Source organism: Callithrix jacchus, chromosome 17 (genome assembly GCF_049354715.1).
Source record: "Callithrix jacchus isolate 240 chromosome 17, calJac240_pri, whole genome shotgun sequence".
Classification (NCBI taxonomy): Eukaryota; Metazoa; Chordata; class Mammalia; order Primates; family Cebidae; genus Callithrix; species Callithrix jacchus.
In genome coordinates this window covers 692,501-699,549 of record NC_133518.1, presented here as the reverse complement: position 1 = coordinate 699,549, position 7,049 = coordinate 692,501, and the positions used below count along the sequence as shown (strand labels likewise).

General features: G+C 56.6%; 1 long non-coding RNA gene and 1 pseudogene across 2 annotated transcripts in view; one reads left to right on the top strand and one right to left on the bottom strand.

Annotated features, from left to right (window-relative positions):
• Window positions 1-267: 267 nt before the first annotated feature.
• Window positions 268-7,049, top strand: part of LOC144579855 (uncharacterized) — a 21,648-nt gene continuing 14,866 nt past the window's right edge. The window contains exon 1 of the long non-coding RNA XR_013528311.1: window positions 268-773. This is a non-coding gene — a long non-coding RNA (uncharacterized LOC144579855). The remainder of the gene's footprint in view (window positions 774-7,049) is intronic.
• Window positions 2,519-3,117, bottom strand: LOC144579853 (ATP synthase peripheral stalk subunit d, mitochondrial pseudogene; annotated as a pseudogene). Its single transcript, XR_013528308.1, has one exon. The product of XR_013528308.1 is annotated as an ATP synthase peripheral stalk subunit d, mitochondrial pseudogene (transcript).

Sequence of the window (7,049 nt, the reverse complement as noted above, 5' to 3'; positions counted from 1 at the left end):
ATGGTTCGGAACTCCTGACCCCGGGTGACCCGCCCGCCTCTGCCTCTGACTACCGGAGTGCTGGGGTGAGGGGCGTGGGCCGCCGGGCCTCGGCCTGCTTTTTCTTTTGTTACTAGAGAAGAAAATGGCGTGGGCCCTCTCGCTATCACGGTATACACTCTGCTATTCTGTGGGATACGCCGTGCGTGTGAGTGCGTGCGTGGGTACGTCCGTGCGTGCGTGCGTGCGTGCGTACGTACGTACCTACGCACGTACGTAGGTGCGTGCGTTTCTGCGCGTATTGCCGAGTCACGGTGCTTCCTTCCCCCTCAGGGTCTCCGCTCCATTAGTTGTGGGGGAAATGCCTGGGAGGGTGCCGGGCTGACACTTGCATATGTTGTCATCGGGCGTCACCTAGCGGTCACCGGTTCTCCGAAGTCTAGGCGGCGTGACGGGACGCTCTGGCCGCCCGCCCACCGTCAGGAGAGACTGTGGCTTCTCTCTGCCACCCGCCCCCCACCTCCCCCCACTTAGAGGCCCGCCCTCCCTTAGTCCATTCGTCCCCCACCCCCACCCCCACCCCCACCCCCGACTCCCTCGTTGCCCAGACGACCCCTGGAGACCCTGGCCGGGCCCGATTGTTCTTCTCTTTGATCCGTTGTTTCCCTTTCTTTCTTGGTGTCTTTCTTAACCCATATGGACCCTTCTGCCTGGGTTTTGTGGATGACAGCTCCACTTTAGGCCTTGTCGTTAGTGGGGACTTTCCCGATTCTCCCCAGATGTAGCGAAAGCAGGTAGATGTCCAGAGTGTGCTCGTAAATGGCGTTTCCCAGAAATCATCGAATGAGTGTGGAGGAAGAAACATGCGGTGCCCCCCTTTCGAGGCAGCGATGCCAGCAATCATGAATTAGGTGTCATTGCTGGAGTCGGCTTGTTTCCTGAGTTGCCCTCCGTGCCCACCCCCACCCCAGTCTTGAATACATTTTAGAATAACCTACTGTGCCTCCGTCCCTTCCCCTTCCTCTTTGTGTCCCCTCCTGCTCCCCTTGGTTTCTCTCCTTCCACTCAGGCATATCCCCCCTTCTTTCTTTCTTTCTCTTTCTCTTTCTCTCTCTCTCTCTCTCTCTCTCTCTCTCTCTCTCTCTCTCTCTCTCTCTCCCCCTCCCCACCCGCCACCCCTCCCTCCCTCCCTCCCTCCCTCCCTCCCTAGGTAAACTCACTCAACCACCCTGGCCCAGGCCCTCATAGTCATTTTTCTTCTTTTTTTTGGAAACAGAGTCTCACTCTGTCACCCAGGCTGGAGTTCGAGGGCACGATCTCGGCTCGCGGCGGCCTCTGCCTCCCGGGTTAAGGCGATTCTCCTGCCTCAGCCTCCTGAGTGGCTGGGGGTTACAGGCATGCACTGCCACGCCCGGAGAAGTTCTTTCTTTCTTTCTTTCTTTCTTTCTTTCTTTCTTTCTTTCTTTCTTTCTTTGATTAAAATTAAAGAAGTTTATTTGTATTGTTAGCAGAGACGGGGTTTCACCATGTTGGCCAGCCTGTTGTTGGACTCCTGACCTCAGGTGGCCCACCCGCCTCAGCCTCCCCAGAGTGCTGGGATGACAGGCCTGAGCCACCGCGCCCGGCTCATTGTCACTTTTAACGGTTACCTTACGTGTGGCATTTTTATTTTCCTGGCCAACATATTCCTAAGGTGGAAGGTGTGTCGCAGCCCCTCCCCGGGCCTTACTATGCCGGTAGAGGATTTTTCGAAAAGAAATCTGTCTGTGCTTTCTCCTTTAGTTTCTCTCTCCCTAATTGCCTTCTCCAGTTCTTTCTTTCTTGTTTGTTTCTTTTGTCGTTTTCTGTGTTTCGTTCGTTGTTCCTGTGTTTCTTTCGTTGTTTCTGTGTTTCTTGTGTGGTATTTTTTTTTTTTTTTTTTGAGATGGAGTTTCCCTTTTGTTACCCAGGCTGGAGTGCAATGGCGCGATCTCGGCTCACCGCAACCTCCACCTCCTGGGTTCAGGCAATTCTCCTGCCTCAGCCTCCTGAGTAGCTGGGATGACAGGCACGCACCAGCATGCCCAGCTAATTTTTTGTATCTTTAGTAGAAACGGGGTTTCACCATGTTGACCTGGATGGTCTCTATCTCTTGACCCCGTGATCCACCCACCTTGGCCTCCCAAAGAGCTGGGATTACAGGCTTGAGCCACCGCGACCGGCTCCTTCCTTCCTTCCTTTCTCTCTCTCTCTCTCTCTCTCTCTCTCTCTCTCTCTCTCTCTCTCTCTTTCTTTCTTTCTTCTTTCTTTCTTTTTTCCTTTTTTCTTTATTTTGAGACAAGAGTCTCACTCTGTCACCCAGGCTGGAGTGCGATGGCGCGATCTCAGCTCACGGTGACCTCCACCTCCGGGGTTCAAGCGATTCTCCTGCCTCTGCCTCCTGAGTGGCTGGGGTTACAGGCATGTGCCACCACGTCCGGAGAATTTGTTTTTCTTTTCCTTTTTTATTTTTAACATTAAAATTAAAGAGGTTCTTTTTTTTTTTTTTTTTAATAATTACTTTTATTTTTAATGTCCAGAATGTGTAATATAAGGGCCAGAGCCTCCTCCTGGACTCAATTTTATAAATTCTCAATTGGTTGGTGAGGCCAATAGGGATACTTTTGCTTGTCCAATTTGGTTTCTGGGAAAGCTTCGTTCAAGTCCTCAATGGTCATCTGTTCAAATGGAATTAAGTTCTTATACTTCTCCATCTTTTTCTCATATTCTACAACCCTGGCCTTTGAGAGAGACACCCACTCAGCACAAGACTTCACATCTTCTTTTTCTTCAGCATCCACCAGGGCAGTATATGGATCCTCTGGTATAGGAACCTTCAGGGCATTAAACTTCTTCTCAAAGTCATCCACCAAGCCTGCTTTGGCCTCATTGGCCTTGTAGTAAGCCCAGTCAATAGATGGTGGATTCTCAGGTAAAGCAGCCAACCTGGAGGTTAGGATCTCATTCCAGGATTTCAGGGAATTAGCAATGGCCTTTTGGTTTTGGGGTATGATCTCCCAAAAAGCTATCCAGTCAATGGTTTTTAGAGCAAGTTTTCGCCCAGCCATCTTGGAATCCTTCACCGACCCCAGCTGCCTATCGTCCACAGCAGCAAGTAACGGAAGTGGGTCCCTTTTTTTTTTTTTTTGGTATTTTTAGCAGAGACGGGGTTTCACCATGTCGGTCAGCCTGTTGTTGGACTCCTGACCTCAGGTGGCCCACCCGACTCAGCCCCCCAGAATGCTGGGATGACAGGCGTGAGCCACCGCGCCCGGCTCATAGTCACGTTTAACGGTGACGTTACACGTGGTATTTATATTTTCCTGGCCAACCGTATTCGTAAGGTGGAAGGTGGGTCGCAGCCCCTCCCTGGGCCTTACTATGCTGTTAGAGGATCTTTCGAAAGGAAATCTGTCTATCCTTTCTCCTTTGTTTCTCTCTTCCTAATTGCCTTTTCCAGTTCTTTCTTTCTTTCTTTCTTTCTTTCTTTCTTTCTTTCTTTCTTTCTTGTTTGTTTCTTTTGTCGTTTCTGGGTTTCGTTCATTGTTCCTGTGTTTCTTTCGATGTTTCTGTGTTTCTTGTGTGGCCTTTCTTTTTCTTTTTTTATTTTTTATTTCTTTTTTCTTTTGAGACAGAGTCTCAGCCTGTCACCCAGGCTGGAGTGCGATGGCGCGATCTCGGCTCACGGTGACCTCCGGCCTCCATGGTTCAAGCGATTCTCCTGCCTCAGCCTCCTGAGTGGCTGGGATGGCGGGCGTGTGCCACCGCGCCCAGGTAATTTTTGTATTTTTAGTAGAGACGGGGTTTCAACGTTTTGGCCAGGCTGGTCTCGAACTGCTGACCCTGTGATCCGCCCGCCTCGGCCTCCCAAAGTGCTGGGATGACAGGCATGAGCCACCTTGCTTGGCCTCTCTCTCTCTCTCTCTCTCTCTCTCTCTCTCTCTCTCTCTCTTTTTCTCTGTCTGTCTGTCTGTCTTTCTCTGTTGCTCTTTCTTTCTGTCTCCCTGCCTTTCTTTCGAGATGGAGCCTAGCTCTGTCGCCAGGCCCGATTATGTTTAGCAAGAAATTTCATTTTGTCTATTTTCTTTCTTTCTTCTCTCTGCCTTCCTTCCTTTCTTTTCTTTTTCCCTTTTTTTAGATTTTTACCTAAATGCAGGTGGGGGCTAATGCCGAAAATGGCATTAGCCTCTTCTTTCTGCCTTCCTTTCTTCTTGCTCTGTGTTTTTCTCTTTCTTTCCCTCCTCCCTCCCTCCCTCCCTCCCTCCCTCCCTCCCTCCCTCCCTCCCTTCTTTCCTTTTTTCTGTTCCTTTCCTTTTTTTCTCTCTTTCTTTGTCTTTTATACTTTTTTTGTCTCTTTCGCCCTTTTTTCCTTCACCTCTTTCCTCATTCTTTCTCTTCTTCATCTTTCTTCATTTTCCACCTGTCTTTCATCATCTATTTTCTCCAGATTTTAAAATTTCTGTTTTCTCCATGTCCTTCCTCCCCCCACCCTGCTTCCTTTCTTCCCTCCCTCCTTCCTCCATGTGTCTTTTTTCTATCCCCCCTCCCTCCCTCCCTCCCTCCCTCCCCCACACCCCAGGTTTGATTGTGAAAGTGTCCTCATTCTGTGTCTCTCTGTCACCTGAACGACTCGCGACCGAGTCCTGTGTGTTCTTTCTCCCTCCGAGATGCATGTCCAAACAGCCACACGTCGTGGGCTTGTCTTTGGAGCCTGTCTCGGTCTACGCAGAGACACGTTTGGAGGACGGTTTCTGTGGGGTTGGGGTGGAGGGGCTGTGTCTTCGGCCTCGGCCAGACTTTTCTCGACTCACGGTTTCGGTTTTGCCGTCCGCCGGCCGCCCTGCCATCTGGATCTCTCTCGGTGACAGGTTTGGGGACCTGGTCGTCGCCGGTTGTCGGGCTCCATCTGGCGGCCGCTTTTATATGGTTTTCTTGGCTTCTGGAGCTCCGGTGACAGCTGCCGAGGGAGGGGACCGTCCCCGCTGTGAGCTAGTCATTGCTCCGGAAAGCCTGCGGCCGTCAGCGGGGCTGTCCCTGTGGCGCCAGAGCTCTGGCGAGTCACTTGTGAGTCAGAGCTCGGGCGTGCAGGGCTGTATGGGGGCAGGCTGTCGCCGAGTTTCCAGGCCCGAGCGAGGTGTCGGGGCTGCCCGGGCCGGTCGACCAGTACGCCGTAGCTCCCGAGGCCCGACCCGCGACCCGCGGGGACCCTCCGGGCGTGGCGCGGGTGGCCGGGGACGCCACTCCACGGCCCTGTGGCGGGCCAGCGCGGGCCCTGGCCGCCAGAGGCACCCACCCACCCGCCGGATTTCTTTCCCGAGTCCCTGTGGGGAGTCGGTGGCCTTCCTGCGCCGTCCTCCCGGGGTGCCGCGCCTGGCCGCGGTCCCTCTGCTGTGACGCTTTACTTCCGAGTCCGCCTTCGTGGTCGGAGAGTGGTCCCTGAGCGCCTTCGGTCCCTCGTGTCGTGTGTCCCTCGCGTGTGAGGGGACGGCCGAAAGAGTCTGTTTCTGAAGGCACGGGCCGGCCCCTGCGTGGCACCGGTGGCCCGGAGGGCGTGCCCGGGAAGGGCTGCTCCCTGGTGTGTGTGTGTGTGTGTGTGTGTGTGTGTGTGTGTGTGTGTGTGTGTGTGTGTTTAGGTCGACCAGACAGCCCTGGGTGCTCCATGTCTGGCTGTGATGGTGGCCTTTTTGGGGACAGATGTCCGTGTCACGCATTTCTGAGTCGGCGGTGTGGCCGGTGACTAGACCCCCTGCCCCCTGGGCGGGGTGTATCTTTCACTCTGAGTTGTCGTTTTGTGCCACCGGGTTATTGCTGACACGCTGTCCTCTGGCGACCCGTCGCTGGAGAGGTCGGGCCTCTGGATGCGTGGGGGGTCTCTGGTCTACCGGTGACCCGGCTAGCCGGCCCTGCTCTGGGTTGAGCCGCCGGCTGGGGCCCGTGTGCCTTGCCTCCCGTGCATCCGTCTGAGTGTCCCGGCTCCCTGGTGCCGCCCTGGGCCCGGGTCTCTTCCGACTCACCTGGGCGTGGCGGGGAAAGGCCGGTGCGGGCGGGCGGGCTCCCGTCTGCCTGCGTGTGCGCTCCCTGCTGCGGGCACCTGGGGCGGTCGCGACGACCCCGTTCCGTTGGCTCCGTGCCGTGCGTGTCAGGCGTCCTCCTCTCCTCTGGGGTTGTCCGCCGTCCCTTCCCCGGAGCGGGGCTGGCCGGCCTCGGGCCCGTGGGCTCCGTGGCTTTGCTGAGGTTGACTCCTTCGCCCCGCTCTGGGTCTCTTCCGATCGATGTGGTGACGTCACGCTCTCCCGGGCCGCGACCGATCCGCGGTGGGCGAGGGACGGACATTCTCGGTGAATGGGACCGCTCTTCTCGTCCCGCCCGCGGGGGCCCCCTTGCCTCTCCTGCACCCTGCCTGTGGGGTCTGGATCGGGAGGTGTAGGGGGTACGGAATCCGGCCCGACCTCGCCGTGCTCCCCCGTTCTCCGCCTGGCGGGGGCCGGTGGGGTCCTCTGACGCGGCAGGCATCCCTCGCTCTCGCCTCCTGTGGTTGTTGCCTTGTCGGGGGCGGCCCCTCTCCGCGGCGGTGGGGGGCTCGTCCCGATGGCCCGTCGTGCTGCCCTCGCCGGGGTGGTGCGAGCGTTGGCTCGGCTTGGGCCTTTTGCGGTGCTCCTGGAGCGCTCCGGGTTGTCCCTCAGGTGCCCGAGGCCGAGCGGTGGTGTCGTTCCCGCCCCCGGGGCCCCCTCCTCCGGTTGCCGCCATGGGGTCTGCGTGTGGGTCCCGAGGAGAAGCGCTCAGCTCGTCGGAGGGTTGTCGTCGAGGCGATCGATCGAGGTTTTGTGCCCCTCGACGCGGGGTTGAGGGGGTGCCTCGGGCTCCGCTCCTCTCGCCGTAGACCTCATCCCTCCCTTCCCTGGGTGTCCCTGAGCGCCTCCGTGGGCGGCCCGGCGAGGGGCGACCGGTGGGTGGGGGAGTGTGACCCGCCCTCGGTGAGAAAGCCTTCTCTAGCGATCCCAGAGGTGTGCTTTGGGGGTACCGGACTCCCCCGGCCCGCCGCCTCTCTCTGC